The sequence below is a fragment of the Crocodylus siamensis genome, chromosome 3 (genome assembly GCF_052110815.1).
Source record: "Crocodylus siamensis isolate JL-2025a chromosome 3, ASM5211081v1, whole genome shotgun sequence".
NCBI classification, from domain to species: domain Eukaryota; kingdom Metazoa; phylum Chordata; order Crocodylia; family Crocodylidae; genus Crocodylus; species Crocodylus siamensis.
In genome coordinates this window covers 170,526,999-170,548,225 of record NC_143397.1, presented here as the reverse complement: position 1 = coordinate 170,548,225, position 21,227 = coordinate 170,526,999, and the positions used below count along the sequence as shown (strand labels likewise).

At 43.9% G+C, this 21,227-nt stretch overlaps 1 protein-coding gene across 5 annotated transcripts in view; it reads right to left on the bottom strand.

Annotated features, from left to right (window-relative positions):
* The window catches only part of DLGAP1 (DLG associated protein 1), a 698,746-nt gene that overhangs the window by 620,127 nt on the left and 57,392 nt on the right, over positions 1-21,227 (bottom strand). The window contains exon 1 of one of the 5 annotated variants that reach the window (XM_090039736.1): positions 9,832-9,884. The exons of the other annotated variants lie outside the window; for them this stretch is intronic. The gene's annotated coding sequence lies outside the window, so the exon portion shown is untranslated. Of the gene's footprint in view, positions 1-9,831; positions 9,885-21,227 lie in introns of those variants that run through there. 5 annotated transcript variants of the gene reach the window in all.

The following is a 21,227-nucleotide window of genomic DNA, read 5'->3' as shown; positions in this document are numbered from 1 at the left end:
TACAGTTGAAAAAGCCTATAAACTTAGGCCAGCATGCTAAAAGGAAACAAAAAAAAATTGAGTGGGGAAGTAAAGCTAAGTAAAGAAAACTTGGTTTGATTTACTGTGTTTTGCCAATTTATTTTTAATATACATTTATATCTCCTTCTTTAAAAACAAGAATGTGCATCCAGAAAGCACTATGCAGTCTTATTCATATGCCCATGCGCATTCAGAAACAAATAGCTACTGGACATTCTGAAGTAGGATTCCTACATGTATATTTTAGCCATGTATAATCAATTTACATTTTAAGTAATGAGCTTTAGTGCCTACAACATACTGGCCATGATACTAAACATATAATGCTGCTATTTTTTATTCTGTATGTTACTATGGTAGCACCCAGCAATGTTGTCATGAGGCAATGGTATTTTAGAACCTATTGCTCAATCTTCAAACTGCTAAAGCTACCCAAAAAGTGACAAAAGAGCACAACGTGAAGTACCTGGATATGTTATAGTTTACAGCATATTTGGCAGAGTATAGTATCATTTCTGTTTTTTTGATGATTTGGAATCAAAGTGTTTGAGTCTGTATAGAGAAGCGGCTTCATGTTTTTTGGAAGGAGGCAGAAGGAAGAAAGGGGGCACCAGACAGAATTGTGGTCAGTGGTGATCCTTCTCTGAAATGCAATAAATGACCTGCCTCTTGTATAAATCAGACAGTTCCTGATCGCCTCCCCTCCCTCACACACACACACACACACACACACACACATACACGGTATAATAGTCAATTAAATTAATACAAAGATCTTCTCCCTACAGTCAGTTATTGCTGACCAAGACTTTTCTAGAGGTTTTTAGTAGAGAAGCAAAAACTGGCCAGAGACAGAAATTACACATAAACAGGTATAAGTGATTGGAAACCAGTTCAAATCTGTAACACAACAGAAGTTCAGTGCACGTAAACTGCTTTCAAATGGCCAAAACCAGTTTAAAATAAACCAGGATGGATGCAGTATCAGACTTAACTGATTCAGGTTAAATCAGTTTATTGAACTTCTGTCCCAGATCCCCTCCAGATTCAAGTTAACTCTCAGTCCCCCAGCCTCCCAGGATGCTTTGCAACTCCCTTTGCAAACCCGGGTTCGGCTGGCTTACCTTGGCCCAATCTGTGTCTTCCAGTCAAGCAAGAAAACTTGCTCTACTGCACCTGGGCTTCTGGCCTGGGCCACTGCAGACAGGTGGCTGCATTTCCTGATTCAAAATTAAACATCTGTTCATTTGCTTATCAGTTCAATCTACATAGCTAGAACTAACCTGTAAAGATTGAATTTATTCAGCACTGGGCTTTTTGACCATCTGTGCTTAGATGCTATGGACTGAATCCCATGACATGTCTTCACCCTCCCTGTTGGCTTCATAATGTAAAGATAGCACCTGGAAGTACAGTTTATATCTCTGGTACAAGACATAACTCAGTGTATCAATCAGCTTTAGGACAATACATTTCCCAATATATCAGTAACATCACCACATACTGCCTGGAATTTATGGCATCCCTTTAATAATTCAGGCAGACTGTTTGGAAAAGTTCTGTTCTATGAAAATCCTACAACATTTTTTAATTTCAGACTTCTTTTCCACTCCCATTCTCAGAATTTACTCAAAGAATTACTTCATTTTTTGGTGGGGGAGGCATTCACAATTGAAGTCAAACAACCATTAACCAGTGCAAAGAACAAAATCATGGAAATCTAAGGAAAATGGGTCAGAAAGCCATGTGCCAGGTAAAAGCAGCTACCTACATAACCATCTGTTGACTAATCCTAGCTCTGTCCCTTTCCCAAGGTTATATCTTTACAATGTGCTCCAGTTTCCCAATTGGTAAAATGCACATAATGATGCTTTCCTTCCTTTATAAAGTATGCTTTATAAACATAGACAAAAAGCTAGATGGTTGTATTATGTAATAACAGAGCTACAAGAGACACACAAATCCATTCCAGCATTAGTGATATTTGTTGGGCTATATTTACTGAAATACAAGATGAGGTTTTTTTTTCTCCCAATCAGCATGTGGAAATAAGCTCCTTGTCTTATATTCACATACAAGAAATACTCATTAAACACTGTCTATAATTAAATTGCTGCCAAAAGCAGCATGCGCTCAGTAGTGGAAACGAACTAGGAAGCTGATTACATTCAGCCCTCACCGAGCATGACTAAAACACATGGCCCATATTGGGCAGACATACAGATGAAAACTTACCTAAAGGATAGATGCAGCACATCTAAATAAGACATATGATCAAAATTCTCCTCAGTGCTGACTCTTGTTAAGTTATGGTGAGCCACTACTTCGAATACATTTTGACTTCCGCTTCACTCCCAAAACTGAGCTGCACCTTTCTTTCCCATTTCCAGTGATTTTTCTTTCTTTACCAGCCTTAAATATCTGGAAAACATCACCAAACAGGGTCCCAAACAGTTCATCCAGAATCCCTCTGGCACCCCCCTCTCTCAGCCTGTCTTAGAAAACTAGTGAGGCCCTGCCTCCAGGAGGTGAAGCCAGACTAGGCTGTCTTGCACCTTATCTGACCCTCCTGTGATCCTATGACCCCAGCTGACTTCCTGCCCCTCGGGCAGGGGACTGGACTCAATGATCTTTTGAGGTCCCTTCCAGCCCTAATGTTTATGAAATCTGCATATACATTTTTGCAGGAACCCAGGACTCATAACGAGCATTCCCAGTTCCCTCCATTTGCACATGGATCCTTCATTGTGTGGGATATATCTGGAGTATACACACATAATGAGCACTGCTTAAAACACTGTTGACTCTGCTGGGGCCCAGCCCAATGAACTAGACAGCAAATCATGAGCCTTTTGGCTTTGGATTAATATCATGCAGTTTGTACGACATAAGTAGATATAAAAACACTGCTTAAAAGTGTGTTTCTGGAGTACCTGTGCTAAACATTGCAGAAGTTTCAAAAAAAGTACAAGACATCAATTCTGGATGAACTAAGTCTACAAGTACCTGTAGAAATATGTCTATAAGCAAATTACTACAGACATGTTTATTTCAGTGTTTTCAAATTTTCCCCTTACTTCTATGTGCTCAGGGAAAAAAGGGTCTGACAATAAGGAGGGAGGGGGGAAGAGGCATCAGGAGAAGAAGTTGGGGGGGGGGGACAAAGAGCAAAGAAGCTACCTGCCCCCCCAGATTTATTTTCCCAGCTGTAGCAGCAGGAGGGGGACAAATTCAAGGCAAACCTCCAATAACTAGATTCTATATGTGGTACATATAACAAATTTATAAAATGTCCCATATATAAAGTCCAATTCCTCTGCCATGGTTGAGCAATTCTAGCCATTCAAGCCCAGATAAAGGAGGAGGGTTTGCACCAGGAACAGCATCCAGCTGTAAAAAACCTTTTCCCAATCATCATGATGTGGATCCAAGGAAAAAACCCCATAGGTGTACCCCATAGGTGATGCACAGGATCAATGCCTGGATTCTGAGGGAAATGGGCAAGAGTTACCGCACCAAGGATGTGTGCAGCTGAAGAAGCTAACCCAAAGAAAGGATTTGAGAGTTGTGATGCTCAATGCAGGGAATATGACAGGGAGAAGTGGAGACTTGTTGGAAAGGAGGAAAGTATATATTGTGTGTGTGCAGGAAACAAGAAATGGAATGGAAACAAAGTGAAAGATTGGAAGAATATTTAAAAACTCTTCTATAGTGGTGGAAACAGAAGAAGAAATGGAGTTGGGATCATCCTGCACAAAGAAATGAAGAACAAAGTTTTGGAAGTTGAAAGGAATAACAACAGGGGTATGAGACTGAAACTGGACAATGGAGGCCAAAGACAAGCGTGTATGCTCCACAAGTAGGGAGTCCCCATCTTCCTGGTTGTGCTATTATGGTAACTTCGTTTTCCATGTATTCTTCTGAATGCTCATACCACGCCAGTCTTCTTTCTTGTACTTTCTTAGATGCCTCCCCTACATTCACTGACCCTTTGATGCAAGTATTCCTCACTTTATCCATCTTCATCACTCTACAAATTCATTAGAGCATTCTCATTTCTGTCATGTTTGACCTCCGTTTTTGAGTTTTCTTCAGGGGCCATGTCTACACTCTGTACAATAGCACTGGCCACACACACGTCTTGTAGACTTTCCTCTTCAGCTTCACTGACACTCTCCTTTTGCATAATATTCCTGTCATCAATTTCCAACTCTGCATTCCACTGGCTGACCCCAGATACTTGAATTTGTCAACTTTTTGAACATGTTTCTCATCTATTATCACATTTCCAACATTAGGTACCTCTGAGAAACCATAGTGCATATATTCCATTTTGGATTGACTAATCTTCATTTCTCTTCCCTTTAGCACTTCCATCCATTGATCCAATCCAGCTTGCACTTCCTATAGGCTCTCAGTGCAAATAATCATGTTGTCCGCAAGCATCATATTCCAGGATGGTTTCCTTATTTGTTCAGTAAAAACATCCATCATAACCATAAACAGGAACGGGCTCAAAGCTGACCCTTGATATATGCCCACCTTTACCTCAAAACTCTTTGTCTCACCTGAACTTCTCCTCACTTTCATTGTATATTTCCCGTACATGTCCTTTATGGTTCTGTCATATTTCTCCGGCACCTTCTAAACTCTCAGGGACTCCCATATGTTCTCCCTGGGTAAATGAAACTCCATGGGGATTCTCAGCTTGTTTCATGCTGTTGTTCCAGCTTGGGGTACTTCCCCATGCATACCTGCAGGGGGTTCCCATTGCACACATTATGCTGCTGTGCCCCAATTCTAGGTACACATCTGCAAGCAGGGGAAACCCTATGGGTTGGGGCATGGCAGTGGGAATTGGGTCCCTAAAACCTAGGGAATGCCAGGGGCCTAAGTCTGCAGGACAATACCCTTGGCAGTTAGCCTTCCTGACTGCATCCCCACATTGGCAGCCCATGTTCATCTCAGAGTCTATAATGACTCCAAGATCCTTTTCTGCCTCTGTGCTGATGAGAAGGGAGTCCCCCAGCCTGTACATATGCTCCTGGTTCTTCTCCCTAGGTGCAATACCTTGCACTTGTCAATATTGAATACCATCTTATTCTTATCTGCCCACCCCTGTAACCTGTCCAGATCCAATTGCAGCTTGTCCCTCCCCCCTAGCGTGCCCACTTCTCCCATCTTAGTGTCATCTGCGAATTTGAACAAGGTGCTTTTCACACCCTCGTCCCAAGTCGCTGATGAAGATGTTGAACATTAAGGACCCAAGGACCGAGCCCCATATCCCTCCAGGTCAAAAATGACCCATCTACCACCAGTCTCTGGGTGCGGCCCTCCAGCCAATTGGTGACCCATCTGACTATGTAGGCATTGACACAACAATCTCCTAATTTTTTAACAAGAATGGGGTGAGAGAGAGTGTCAAAGGCCTTCCTAAAGTCCAGAAAGACTATGTCCACCGCAACACCTGCATCCAAGGATTTTGTGACCTGGTCACAGAAGGCCACCAGGTTGGTCTGACAGGACCTGCCTCTAATGAACCCATGTTGGTTGCTCCTAAGCATACACACCCCTGCTGGCCCCTAGCAGGTGTGCACCTGGATAATTTTCTCAAAGAGCTTCCCCAGGACTGAGGTAAGACTAACAAGCCTATAATTTCCTGGGTCCTCCTTCCTCCCTCTTTTGAAAGTGGGGACCACACTGACCCTTTTCCAGTCCTCTGACCCCACTCCAAAGACAACATCTGTTTATAGCCTCATAGGCACTGAAGCAGGAGCTATTCAGAATTTAGGCAGGCAGAATGCAAGGTAGAGGTGCACCATAGTGGCATTTAAGTTCCAAAGAGCAATAATGCTTTGCTCTCTCACAAGCCAGTGAACTTATTAGGTGTCCAAATTCAGATGTGGAACGAGGCATAATAGTTCACAAGTGAACAGAGGCATCTACTATGCTCTTGAAAGTGGCAGAGTGAGAACCCCCCCCCAGCTTGGCATTTCTTATTGGATAGCTCTGGGTTACCTGGATCACCTCTTAGAGGACCCTAACTCTTTATTCTTTGTAAAAGTACTTAGGGAAATTAGATTGTTCTGAGGCATATCTCCCCTCACTGCTTGTGTAGAGATCCTCAGCACTTAAACCCAATTATCAAATGGATCACTTGCTTAAGCTACAGTGATTAGATTTTAGCATTAAGATACCTAAACATAGGCATTTTCAAGATCAAACTGGTCCTATACTTACCTTACTTTACCTGTTACAGGGCCATACGTGATTTTTATGTGGTACAATATAAAGATTAAGGACAGAAAACGAACCTTAAATCTAGTTTTTCTCACTGTCTTCCATGTAATTTAGTTCATTATTTGTTATATAAGGAAGCACGGGTTGGATGAATAGACTGTAAGGTGGATAGAAAACTGGCTGAATCATTGGCTTCAAAGGATAGTAATCAATGGTTCAATTAGTATAGTTGGCAGTAATCTATAGTACAGATTAGATTGGTTGGCAGCTAATATCAAGTGGAGTGCCCCAGGGGTTGGTCCTCAAACCGGTTTTATTCAATACCTTCACCAGCGACCTGGAAAATGGGATGGAGTGGTTCCTCAACAAGTTTGCAGATGACACCATGCTGCGGGGAGAAGTATATACACTGCAGGGTAGGGCTAGGATTCAGAGTAACCTAGACAAATTGGGGGACTGGACCAAAAGAAATCTCATGAGGTTCAACAAGGTCAAGTACATAGTCATGCACTTAGGACAGAGTGGGATTGTTCCATTAATTGACTAAGCAGCATTTCTGCAGAAAAGGTTACAGCAGACAATAAGCTGAATATGAGCCAGTGTGCCCTTGTTGCAAAAAAGTTTAACAGCATACTGGGTTGCATTAGTAGAAGTGCTGCCAGCAGATCAAGAAAAGTCATTATTCCCCTCTATTCAGCACTGATAAGGCCACATCTGGAGTACTGTGTCCAGTTTTTTTGCCCCCACTACAGAAATGATGTAGACAAGTTGAAGAGAGCCCAGCAGAAGGCAACAAACATGGTTAGGAGACTAGGGCACATAACTTTTGAGCAGAGCCTGAGGGAACTGGGCTTATTTAGTATGGATAAGAGAAGACTCAACAGTGATTTAACAGCAGCCTTTAACCACCTAAAGGGTGGTTCCAAAGAGGATGGAGCCAGACTGTTGTCCGTGGTGGCAGATGACAGTCTCAAGTTGCAGCAGGGGACGTTTAAGTTATATATTAGGACAAACTCTCTCACTATGAGGGTAGTAAAGTACTAGAACAGGTTACCTAAAGAAGTTGTAGACTTTGCATCCTTGGAGGTTTTTAAAACTTGGCTAGACAAAGCCTTAGCTGGGTTGATATAGTTGGGGATGGTCCTGCTTTTGTAGGGCGTTGGACTAGATGACTTCCTGAGGTCCCTTCCAACCCTAATTTTCAGATTCTGTGGTTCTATATGGGAAAGAATCTTGGCTAAGCAGAGCAAGAAGTGCTGTTCCTTTAGTCAAAGCAGTCATATGGGAACATTTACAGGATTAAAGTTCAAGACCCACTAACCCCAAAATATCACTTCAAATTAAACATGTATCAATTGATATTTAACGATAGATGTGAGGCAGCTACCTGCTAGTGTGTGTGTGGACAGAATATATCATTGTGACAAAGCTGAGTCACACTAAACCTAATGACAGAGCTAGGTATACTTGAGATGGCAAAAGGGCTCATAACCTTAATTTTGATATCTGTTAAAATAACCTATTACCAAACGAGCGCTCTCTTCAATTAATAAAAATACAGATTTTATCAGAAACTAGTAACAACCATCATACCTCATCCATATTGAACACTACTCTCATACAACTTGTAGCTGAAAATGTTAACACCATAAGCACGTTGTTATTAGTAGTATTATTTCTCTTCATGCAAAAAGTTACTCAGATAAGAAATTTATCAGCGCCACTTAAAATTGCTTAAACAGTAAGAGCTAATAATGTGATGACAAAACATGAAGCCATCTCCTTCAGTTTTACAGTATCAGATCAACTGAATTACATGTGATAACCCAAAAATTATAAATAGATTTGTGCACCATAATAGTAGTGCAATATAATATAACATTCCAATAATAAAAGTTTAAGAGTATTACATTCTATTCCTCCCCACGAAAAACAAGAAGGGTTTGCATTTTCAATACGAGTATTGAACAAAATCAAATCAAACTTCAAGGATCCATATCTCATTTCCACTACTGGCACATAAAATTGCTTAAATAACATGCAATTATTTACAAATGCCTTGAAGTCTTTCTAATGCCAGAATATAAACAGACTATAAATATATACAATCAAGCAGTAACCAAAATCCTATATGTGTATCCCACAAGTAACTTACATATGGTAGAATTAACAGTATAATATTAATGTAAATCTACTAGCCATTTTTGCCTTTTGAATTTAAGATGGGGAACAAGGGAGGGCATTTTATTTTATTCATGGAATCATAGAAGTAGGGTCGGAAGGGACCTTGTAGATCTTCAAGTCCGACCCCTCGCTTGAGCAGAAAAAAAAAACTGGGCTCAAATGACTCCAGTCAAGTAGGCATCAAACCTGTTTTTAAAGACCCCCCAGGTAGGAGCCAGCACCACTTTCCTTGGAAGCTGGTTCCAGATCCTAGCCGTCCTAACTGTGAAGTACTTCTTACAGATGTTTAATCTAAACCTACTCTCCAACAAGTTATGGCCGTTATTCCTTGTTATGCCGGGGGTGCTAGGGGAAACCAGGTCTCTCCCAAACCCTTCTGGTCCCCCCAGTGAGTTTATAGATGGTCACCAGGTCCCCCCCTCAGCCTTCTCTTGTGAAGGCTGAACAGGTTCAGGTCCCGCAGTCTCTCATTGTAGGGTCTGCCCTGTTGTCCCCAGATCATGCGGGTGGCCCTCCTCTGGACCTTCTCAATGTTATCCACATCCCTCCTGAAGTGGGGCGCACAGAACTGGACACAGTAGTCCAGCTGTGGCCTGATCAGTGTTGCGTAGAGGGGGAGGATCACCTCCTTGGCCCTACTTGAGATGCACCTGTGGATGCACAACAAGGTCCGGTTAGCCCTGCCAATCGTGGCCTCACATTGTCGGACCATGTTCACCTTGGAGTCAATAATGGCTGCTTTTCACCCCATTGTCCAAATCGGTGATAAAGAAATTGAACAGTGCGGGCCCAAAGACTCTGCTGCCCATTTCCCCGCAGGTCAATTATGACCAGTCCACCACCACGCTCTGAGTATGACCCTTCAGCCAATCTGCAAACCATCTGACTATGTAGGCATCAATGCCACAGTCGCCCAATTTTTTAATGAGGATGGGGTGGGAGACGGTGTCAAAGGCCTTACTGAAGTCCAGAAGACTATGTCCACAGCAACACCTGCATCCAGTGCTTTTGTGACCTGATCATAAAAGGCAATCAGGGTGGTCTGACAGGACCTGCCCCAATGAAACTGTGCTGGTTGCCCTTAAGCATCATCCCTGAGGCTGGCCCATCGCAGATGTGGTCCTTGATGATCTTCTCAAAGAGTTTCCCTAGGATTGACTGATGGGCCTATAGTTGCCCAGGTCCTCCCTCTTCCCTTTTTTTAAAGATGGGGACCACGTTGGCTATCTTCCAATCATCTGGCACCTGGCCCGAGCACCACAAGTGCTCGTAAAGCCATGCCAAGGGCCCTGCAATAACCCCAGCTAGCTCCCTCAACACCCTGGGGTGGAGAGCATCTGGACCTGCTGATTTGAACACGTCCAATCCCTCCAGAAGCTCTCTAACCTGGTCCTCCCCAGCTTGAGGTCTGGAGGCATTCCCCTCGAGTCCGTCTTGCATCACGGTGGGGACGTCCCGGTCCCTGCCCAAGAAAATGGAGGTGAAGAATTGGTTAAAGAGGTCTGCTTTCTCCCCTGGCCCAACTACCAGATTGCCCAGAGGATCTTGCAGGGGCCCCACATTTCCTGGTGCTTTCTTCATCCTTAATGCTTTCTTAGTTTCATAGTTTCTAGGGTTGGAAGGGACCTGAGCAGATCATCTAGTCCGACCCCCTGCCATGGCAGGAAAGAATACCGGGGTCAAATGACCCCAACAAGATGTTCATCTAACCTCCTCTTAAACACCCCCAGGGTAGGAGGCAGCACTACTTCTCTTGGAAGCTGGTTCCAGACCCTAGCCACCCTGACCATGAAGTAGCGCCTCCTGATATCTACCCTAAACCTACCCTCTGCCAGCTTGTGACCATTATTCCTGGTCACTCCTGGCGGTGCTCGGGAGAACAGTGACTCCCCCAGTGCCTGCTGATCCCCCCTGACTAGTTTATAACAGGCTACAAGATTCCCCCCCCAGCCTTCTCTTGTGGAGGCTGAACAGGTTCAGGTCCCGTAGCCTCTCCTCATAGGGCCTGCCCTGCTGTCCCCTGATCATACGAGTGGCCCTCCTCTGGACCCTCTCTACGCTGTCGACATCCCTCTTGAAGTGTGGCACCCAGAACTGGACGCAATACTCCAGCTGCGGCCTGACCAGTGCCGCATAGAGGGGGAGGATCACCTCTTTGGACCTGCTCGAGATGCATCTGTGGATGCATGCCAAGGTGCGGCTGGCCTTCCTAACTGCCTCTCCGCACTGCCGGCCCATGTTCATCTTGGAGTCAATGATGACCCCCAGATCCCTTTCCGCCTCCGTGCTGACAAGAGGGGAGTTCCCTAACTTGTAGGTATGATGCCGGTTGTTCCTCCTGAGGTGCATCACCTTGCACTTGTCTGTGTTGAAACGCATCCTATTCTCATCCGCCCACCCTTGTAACCTGTCTAGGTCTGATTGTAGCCTATTGCATCCTTCCAGTGTGCCCACTCCCCCAACATCTTAGTGTCATCAGCAAATTTGAACAGGGTGCTTTTTACCCTCTCATCCAAATCACTGATGAAGGCGTTGAACAGTGCGGGCCCGAGGACCGCGCCCTGCGGAACCCCACTGCCCACGTCCTTCCAGGTTGAGAAGGACCCATCCACTACCACCCTCTGGGTGTGGCCCACCACCCAGTTGGCAACCCATTTGACTGTGTGGGTGTCTATACCACAGCCCCCCAGTTTCTTAATGAGAACAGGGTGAGAGACAGTGTCAAAAGCTTTCCGGAAGTCCCCTGCTACCCCTGCATCTAATGATCTGGTGATCTGATCGTAAAAGGCCACCAGGTTGGTCTGACAGGACCTGCCACTGATGTTGGTTGCCCCTAAGCATGCAGTCCCCTGCTGGCCACTCCTGGATGTGTGCCAGCATAATTTTCTCAAACAGCTTGCCTAGGATCGAGGTAAGACAAACTGGCCTATAGTTTCCCGGGTCCTCCTTCCTCCCCTTTTTGAAGATGGGAACCACGTTGGCCCTCTTCCAGTCCTCCGGTACCTCACCAGAGCACCACGAGTGCTCATAAAGTTGTGCCGGGGACTTGCAATGACCTTGGCCAGTTCCTTTAGAACTCTAGGGTGGAGATCATCCGGGCCGGCTGACTTGAATACGTCCAACCCCTCCAGAAGCTCCCTAACTAAATCCTCACTAACCCGTGGCCCAGGTGTGCCTCCCCCAGGACCCGAGGGAGGCCCAGCAGGGAGGTGACTGTTCTGGTCCCTACTTAGGAAGACGGAGGCAAAGAAATCGTTAAACATGTTAGCTTTGCTGTCTGGTGTGACGACCAAGTTTCCCATCGCGTCCTGCAAGGGCCTTTCTCCTGCTCCCTTTGATCCTCGTTGGGATTACCTTCCTTTGGGCTTGGAGGATCGTCTCCTTAAGGAGCGACCACTCTCCTTGGACACCTGGCTCCCCTCCCCTCCGGGACCTCAGTGCTTCTCCAACTATCCTCCTTAGCTTGTTGAAGTCTGCCCTCCTAAAAACTAGGGCCGCTGCCTTACTGCATGCCTTTGCCACCTTGTGCTGGATGGTGAATTCCAGCAGGCGATGATCGCTGTCGCCCAGGTGGTCGAGCACCCGCAGCCCCCTCACCGGGTCATCACCTGTGGCCAGCACTAGGTCCAACAAGGCGTCTCCTCTGGTGGGGCTGTGCACCTCCTGGGTTAGATGGAGGTCCTGCACTCTGGCCAAGAACCTACGTGAGTGTTCAGACCTGGCTGACTGTTCTTCCCAGCAGATGTCCGGGAAATTCAGGTCCCCCATGACTACCACTTCCTTAGCCTTCACTACCTCTGTGAGCTGATCCAAGAATTCTTAATCCATTCTTAATGCTTCTGTGTTGATAATACTGGATAATGTATTTCTCTATTTACCTAGAGAACAGGTACAGCATGAAAAGCACCTGTGCAGGCTTTTCCACTCCAACCCTTCACCAATTAGAACATATTAAACAGCAGATTAAGATATGTTACAAATCTTTAAAATAAAAGCCTCATTTAAGAATTTGCTGCTATAACTGGGATAACGTATTTGAAAATAAATGTCAACTGTAGCTTGGAACTTTTTAAACAGTTCATCCTCTTTGCACTAAAAATTCTAGCACAAAGCTTCATTAAATATTGGTTACTTATTAGCCCACTAAAAATGCATCAAGATCTGTATTCATAAAGCCTGCCAAATTACTAGCATATTTGTGGCAGGAGAAGTCCTTGGGCTTACTCAAGAAAAATACAAATAGGTAAGACCACTGTGGACGACTGCTATATCCTGTAGCTGAATTAATCTTACAAAATGATAGAGGAAACTGATATTGTGCAAGTGTTTCCTTACCGAGGGAACATTACCGCATGAAACAAATTTATCAAGGGAACGACTTGCTCACAAATGAGGTTGGTTTATTAAGAAAAGGCAGTCATGTAAGTATGTAAGTATTTGTTATATTAAAACCAATTAGTGGGTCCATGTGCTCCAGTAGCCATTATCTTGTAAAAGGTTTTTTGCACAACAAACGAGGGTAAGTACAAGTACTCAAAAAGCCCAAGGCAGAAGCACTGTAAGTATAACGCTTTACTCAGAGAGAACAGACATTTGTTGTTGTGGGGTAGAGGGGAGGCTGTCAGTCTCCCTGCACTAGCTGAGGCCAGCAGGCTGAGGGTGCTCCTGCATGCCTCCCAGGAGGCTGCCATTCTGGCAAGCACCCCTGATTGGCCGGCATGGCCCCTGATCCCAGCCCCATCCCAACACCAGCTGCCTACTGTCAGTGCTGGTGGCTGGAGGGGGGGGCCCTTGCTAGATGCCCCACCCCTAGCTTGCTGGTTCAGGTCTGGAGGGGTGGGGGGGGGTGTAGAAACAGGAAAGCATGGCAGGGGAGCTCTGTTCCCTGCCCCCTGGTTCAGCTGCAGCTTGGAACTGCCAGGCTTTTTGCTGCACAAGGAACAGAGGGGAGGAATGGAGCCCCACTTCCACATGGGCTCTCCTACACAGCATGCTGGCTCAGATCTTGGGAGGGGCTAGGCTGGGGCCATCCAATCTGTTCCCTGCCCCAAATGCCCCAGCCTCCTCATAGCTGCAGCTTAGAACCGCATGCAGCTATTTGCTGTGGCAGGAACTGGGGACAGGCAGGCAAGGGAACAGAGCCCCTCTGTTGCATGGCCCTGGCCCAGCCCTTCCCCAAGACCCAAACCAGCAAGCAGGGGGAGTTTTGCATAGCAAGGGGTCTCTATTCCCACACCCACCCACAGCTAGTACCCAGTGAGGCTCTTAGATGCAGGTGTCAGGAGTCTGAAACAGGTGGGGAAGGATGGAGCCTCCCCATCACATGGACCCGGCCCAATTCCCTACCGCCAAAATCCAAGCCAGCAAGCTGGGGGGGGTGGTCATATGTCAGGGGGGGCTCCATTCCCTCACTCCTGCCCGGTCATGCAGAGAGACCACCTTTTTTGTCTCCTCTCTGTGACAGCCTTGGAGTGGGGTGTGACTGGGCCAGTGTTCACCTGGGGCAGCCAAGCACGGGCTGAAGCTAGTAGGCCACACCATGAGGGACCCCTGGGATACCAGTGGAACATGACTTACCTTGACTTGTGATGGGAGCTGGTACAGATATTCGATAAAGTACTCTAATCTAAAGTACTTAAGTCTGATACTACATTAAGATGTTGACTTAGAGTGGGATCTGCCATTTTTAAAGACTATTTGCCATCAGCGTCTGTTTGGTTACAGCTGTATGGTGCTTCCTACACACCTATACAATAAGTATAACATCTATACCTAAACCAGGAGAAGTACTTCTGCTGCAAGAATGTTATTTATTTGTCCAGAGGCCCAACCACATTAGGCACTGAATGAATTACTAGTAGGAGGCAACTCCTGTTTCAAAAAGCTTAAGGTCTAAATTAGACAAGAAAAACAAGAAGAGGAACTGCGGAAAATCAAAGCACAAAGATATGAACTCACTTGTCCAACGACTCACACAGCAGGGTCAGTAGCAGAGATGGGAAGGGAACCCAACTTCCTGACACCCCTATGTAGCATTTGTGCTTCCTCCTCTCAGGACAAAGAGGACAAAGACATTCCCCATGATTTTCTGTGGGGCTATTCTGGGGATTTCTGGAGTAGCACAGCTTCTTATTTCTGCAAAACTCAAGATGCAAACTAATGTGGACCAGAATTCAGAAACAAATTATTGAGGACTTCTGTTTGCATTATTGCATTTCTTCTAAAGAAAAGGCAGGTTCTCTCAAGCATGTCAGAATTAGATACTCGATATGAGAGGAACATGTTTAGAAATTTAGAATAGTTCTTTAAATGGCTCTCAACTTTTTAAAAAGCAAGAAAAAGCTTATTTCTATACAGAGTCAAATGTAGAAAAATTGCTAAGAAGGTAACTTTGATGTTAGCATATTTATAATGATGTTTTATTCATGTGTTTCAATTCTTACTGACAGAAGTACAAAAGAATCAGCTATACGCAGCTCAGCTCTTCCACAGCAAGCAGCACAATGAAAAAGATATAACTGCTTTTTGATTGAACTAAATCCAAATTAAATACATTACCTGTCTGCTCTGCTGTGATTAACAATTGCAATATGTTGCAAGACATGACAGGTAGACCTATTTTTCAGCCAGTAGGGAAAATGTTCCTCAATGGGTGAAAAACAAAAACAGCAAAAATTGTTTGTGGAATCACATTTATCGTGGTGTTTTGATGTGCTGCCATTCACAATGGCCTCTCTCTGATTTTTGTTCTAACCCAATTAAGAAAATAGAGCATTGTAGACTAGATATATCGAGTTCTAGACATGTGAGCTGAAGCTCTAGATTTGTGCAAAGTTGACCTATTCAGAATGTCTATATTCCTTTTCAGTTTCATATAAGCAAGTATTCAAAATGATCTTAATGAAACATGAAGAGAAATTAAAAAGGCCATGAAGTTGCAAAATTTATAGTCTTTTTCTGCTACTGAATAAAATATAAAACAAAAAAAGTAATAAATGACAATTCAGAAAGTTTCAACAGTTCTTTAAGCAGCTTATTAATGGCCAGGAATAAGCATTATATCCAGACATCCCACTGTCCACTGGTTATTACGCTATTAAAAAGACGCAATGTTTAATCCAAAACAGTCTATGAGGAACCTCAAGTAATTATAAACTAGGGATCCTGGTTTTCTCTGACAAAAAAAGCCCAAAATTTTCTGATTAAAAAAACCCACCCACCCCAAATCCACATTTTTCCCTGATTAGAATGAAACACCACTAAATACATATATATGTAGTGGCATTTTGTTTTAATCGTGGAAAAACGTGGATTGGAGAGGGAAGGGTTAAATCAGAAAATGTTGGACTTTTTTTTTTAAACCAGAGAAAACCAGGATCCTGTTCATAACTAATCTTTAAAGAAGCTAGATATAGCTCCATCATGTTCCTCAGAGTCTCATTAATTTTGCCTTTATAATTCTGATGGACAAAGACGAACATTCCAAGAGAAAGAATATTAAGAAAGAATTACATAATCTATTCTTCTGACCAATTGGTAGCTACTTTACTATGGATTCATCCACTGCCATAGGCTTCTAGCAGCTGGCAGCAAACACTGTGTAAAATGTCACTTGGCTTCACTGTCTCACTAGCTGTGCTTCACAGAGCAGAAAATTAAATTTGACAGACTTTGGGGGAAGGGATCCTATAATTTAGTAGCATTTATATAACTCTTAATACATATGACAAAATCACATCTATAAACTTCTAAGGAACTATCGCTGAGATAGGCTGCATATTTTTTTAACATAACACATACCCTAAATCAGCGGATTAGCTCTAACATTGATATTCAGTTCTCCAGACAGAGCCATTGTCGTCATTTCTATTTTTAATATAGGCTTATCAGAAAATATTTCCATAACATCCAAGCTTGTAAAAGTTAGACTGGTTAACATTCATTCCCTTTGTTTTGTAAGGGGTCCAGAACTTTTGGACACAGAGAAAATTTTCTTAGAAAAAGGTGAGGCATTAATGTGTTTATGCAAAAAAACCCATAAAAAAATAACTATTCACTTTCAAAGAAATGTAGGTAGGAGTCTACCAAAAAAACCCTCCCTAGTTTCCTGTCAGTTCACTTGGTACATGGCTTATTCTAGAATGATGTAGGTTTCAAGATGAATGGTTAAGATAAATCAATTTTCTGTGCATTATTTTGCATAAATTACCTAAGGCTGGTATAGCTATCAATCAACCTAAAGAAAACATAGCAGAACAAAATTTAAGATTAGTATCTATATAATATTGCATTAAAAACATCAATAATTAACTGCTTATGAAGGTTAGATTTTCAAAAAAATATATACATGCCCCTCACCCTGGGAAAAACAGAGCTTCTGGCTCCACATTGCTACCACAGAGTTGGGCTCAGCAGTGGAGCCATACACAAGAAAGCTAAGCAGCAGCTCAGCTCAGCTCCACAGCTGTGGCAGCATGGATCATGAAGCAACTGCTTCACCTGCTGGTCTGCCCTCAAACAAGCCTAATATAGGGCAACCTCTTCATTCCTCTAACTTGGCTGGATCAATAACAGTCAAAAGAAGACCACTATCCTTCTCATCTATATGTTTGCAGAGATAATCAGCGGGAAAATGTTGCTGTCTTTCTACTAGACTAAGTACAGACAGTCAAAAAGCCTAAGGCTGAATTAATTCAATCTTCACAGGTTAGTCTAAGCTGCATAGATTGAACCAATAAGCAAGTTAACAGACATTCACTTTTGATTCTGGAAATGCAGTCACATGCCTGCAGTGGGCCAGGCCAGAAGCTGGGGGGACCTAGAGCACACCTCCCTTTTCAGCTGGAACAGCCAGCTTGGGCCAAGGCAAGTCTGCCCACCCTGTGAGGGGAGGTTTGCAGGTGAGGTGCAAAGTATCCTGGGAGACTGGAGAACTGTGAGTTAACTTGAATCTGGAGGGGAGCTGGGACAGATATTCAATAAACTGATTTAACCTAAATCAGTAAAGTCTGATACTGCATCCATCCAGGTTTATTTTAAACTGGTTTTGGCCATTTTGAAAGCGGTTTATGTGCACTGAACTTCTGTTCTGTTACACATTTGAACTTTTTTCCAATCACTTATACCAGTTTATATGTAATTTCTGCCCCTCGCCCTAGTCAGCAAACTCCAGACCCCACCACCAAAGCAAAGAAGTGAACTTCAGTTTTGTCCCTGACAAACTGAGCTTTGGGAAAATTCCACCCTTCCTCTTCAAATGGAATTACTAGAGAATGCTCATGCTAAGTCCCACCAAATATGAAAACACAAGGAACTGCTCACCCAATGAAGAGTTAAGTCTTCCCCTTCTGTCTATATTGGTATGGGCCTTCACATACTAAGTATACATAAAGCAAGGTCAGAGGATAAGGATCCCCTTTTGTCCTGATCTTTGGCCCTAGAGATAATGGGAAAGAAATATGACTGGCTGGTAAATGATTGCAAAAAGAGATGTGCGGGGCAAAGCAACTAAGACAATATACCCTTTGAACCAGGGTTTAGTAATATTTCCCAACAGGGGAAATAAGAATCTCAGAATAAAATGAGAAGCCACTAGGACCTGGCCACCTCCACTACTTCACTTGCTGCCCAGCTGTGGCATGCAGCAAGAAGAATATCTGCTACAGAGACCTTGCCGACCAACTATGATATGGCTCCCTGTGGCAGGGCACCAGTGGTGCCTGCCACTTTAAGGGCTAGATCAAACACCCAGCAGGTGTTTGATAACAATGGCCATTTTAGAACTCTGGCCGCCTATATAAACAAGAGCAGTTTGCTGCTGGGAACCAGGTAAGAAACATTGCCTGGCTGAGCTGCTGCATGGGAACATCTTGCAGGTAGGAGCAGGAGGCTCTGGTCCTGGGCATGACCTAAAACTGCACCCCTGCCAGGAGTGGGCAGTCTGGTGGGACTCCCAGTGGTGTGGGAGTCCCCAGGAAATATCAGGCCAGTAACCACGCCGGTGAAAGGTGGGTAGGGGTGGCTTAACCCCAGCCCTCACCTTCGGGTGGGTTATATGATCCATCCAATCCAGAGAAAGCCTGGTAAGCTTCTCGAAATGCCTGAGCCTGCTGGGGTGAGTGACCCCACAGGAGAAGCACCTGAGCCAGGAATGGGGGATCCCAATCCCTGAGTGCAGGCAGGGGGCTTAGACCTAACCTGAGGGACCCAACCAGTCAATGCTGGGGCCAGGACCCAGATAGGGGTCCAAAGGGCCAGGGGGCCACCGCAAGGGATGCCCATATAGAGCAGGGAAGCTAAGGGTCCCAACTAGCCTGAGATGGGGCCAGGGCTTAAAGGGAAGTCAAAGGTCCCAGGGAAAGGGGCCACAGCTAATGGGCGAAGGGGATGATTGAGTTGGCTGCCTGAGATGCCATCTGCGAGGCTTGGGCCATGGTGTAGGGGCGGAACGGAGCCGCTGATAGTCCTCCAATATCAGGGTATATAATGGGCAGCCTCCTGCCTAAAAATTACATCAATATTATTACATCAAGACATGGCAGGAAAGAGATGTGGTGGCTGACCCATAGACAAGGGGCAGGCCAGTGCTTGCACAGGGCATGAAAACCTGCCCCTGTCACACTCCCGCTCTGCTGAAGTCCTGGATCCCAATGTGGGCCAAGCAGAGCTGCACCCCCTGCCTGAAAAGGCACCAAAGCCGGGGCTCAATTGGCCATAGGTTGCTGACCCCTGCTTTAAATAGGGGCAGTGAGTTACAAGTGCAAGCATACATGCACACAAAGGGAATTAGGCAATCAGAAGAATATATACCAGTGAGTTTCAACCAGTATATGCCAGGGCATCCTGGGGTACTTCACAATATTAGTACTATAAGTGTGCAAACACTTGCACATGATTCATAAGATAAACCCAGAAGGTTCAAATAGGAATCCATGGTTTCAAAAACATTCTGACATGTTGTAGTATTTTTGAGTTTTTTGCAACACAAAATTTGCTTTTTTTCTTCCACAGTCAAAAAAGGAATGAGAGCTAAAAGCTGAGATTTTCCAAGAGCTGCCTCAACTCTAATGAGGTTGAGAATCACTGGTGTACATAATGGCACAATTGAGCATAAATGTAATAATGTAGAGTAATGTTGAGAGGCATATATTATACTAAACGGAACACTATGCTAGTCCAGCTATACCGCTTCCAGTACTCGATCTGCATTTTGCTGCAAAGATGAAACTTGTGTAAAACTCTGGAGAACCAAAATGACTGTAAATATATTTAAATGAGTGAAATACACATAAATCTTGAAGCATAGAAGGAGCAAAGGTAAAGTTGTTTGGATTACATTAGTTCTGTCATTTCCAATGTCCTTGCCTTTCCACAATTTAAAAAGGTTTGAGGTTTAAAACATATCTTTAAAAAACAAAATAAAGATACATGACTAGGCTGCAATACCACAAAGACCTGAGGGTTAGGGTGGGCCAGAGGCTGCATATAAGCCAACAGTGTGGCTTCTGTTCCAAAATAGCTCACAGCATGCTAGTCTGTATTAGCAGAAGTGTCACTTGCAAGTCAAGAGAAACAATTCTTCTGCTCTGTTCAGAGCTACTGAGGCCTCATTTGGAGTACAATGTCCAGTTCTGGGCATCGCAGTTCAAGAAAGACATAGACAAATTGCAAAAGATAAATTAGAAACTGGGGAACATAGCTTATGAGAAAAAGTTGGAAGAACTGGAATTACCGCAGAAGAGAAGATGGTGGGGGGAGGAGTGGATTTGTTAACAGTCTTCTAATGTCTGAAGCGATTACAGAGAGGATAGTAATAGTCTGTTCTCTGTGGCTGCAAAGAACAATGATGGTCAATGGTCTTAAACTGCAGCAAGGGATATTTGAGTTGGATAGTAAGAACTTGTTCGCTATAAAATTGGTTAAGCATCAGAACAGGCTACCCGGAAAGACTGTGGAAATGGAAACTCCATCCTTGGAAGTTACTAACAACAGATTAAACAAACACTTGGCTGCAGTGATTTAGTCAGGGAAGATCCCACCTTGAACAGGAGGGTAGATGACCTCCCACAGGTTATTTTCACCCCTACTTTTCTGTGATCCTATGATTTAAAGAGCTTTTTTTTAAAAACAAACAAACTTTGGAGTAGTTCTGTTTATCTTTAATGCTCATTTGATTACATTTTTTTTTGTCTGAAATACATACTGTAGGGCAACAATTCATCATGTTAAACTAACAGCAGTTTTGGGATTATTGCCAGGTAATCACCAGAAACAGCAGACAATGCTAAGAATATGCCCTCTTTACCTTGAGTTAATTGACGGACGATTAACTCAGGGCACTTAATTTAGGAAGTAGTCTAGGGTAAAGAATAAACATTTGTAGTCTAGATTGAATATGTAAGTAGTGTAGTGTCAATGCTAGGCTTATATATGTGTTAAGTTTCTTCGATTCCCTGGATGGCAATTAAATTGAGGTAAAAATCCCTAGACAAGCACTGTATGATTGATAGCACTAAACTGAGCTTTCTGGTTTCCCCAGTAAGTACTAATTCTATTTACATACAACTAAAATTGTAAACCAAGGGAAAGCTCTTGTCTCATGGAAGAGCTTCCATTGATTCGATGAGTACTGATACTGCCACAGTACACACTTTTTCATCAAAGTAGTACTTTAAACATTTATGTGTAACAGATCAAACAGATTCTATGATTTGTCTGTTGCCAAAATAGGTAAGACCTGTCTACACTGGCTTGTCCCTCTAGAAAAACAGAATCTACCTGGA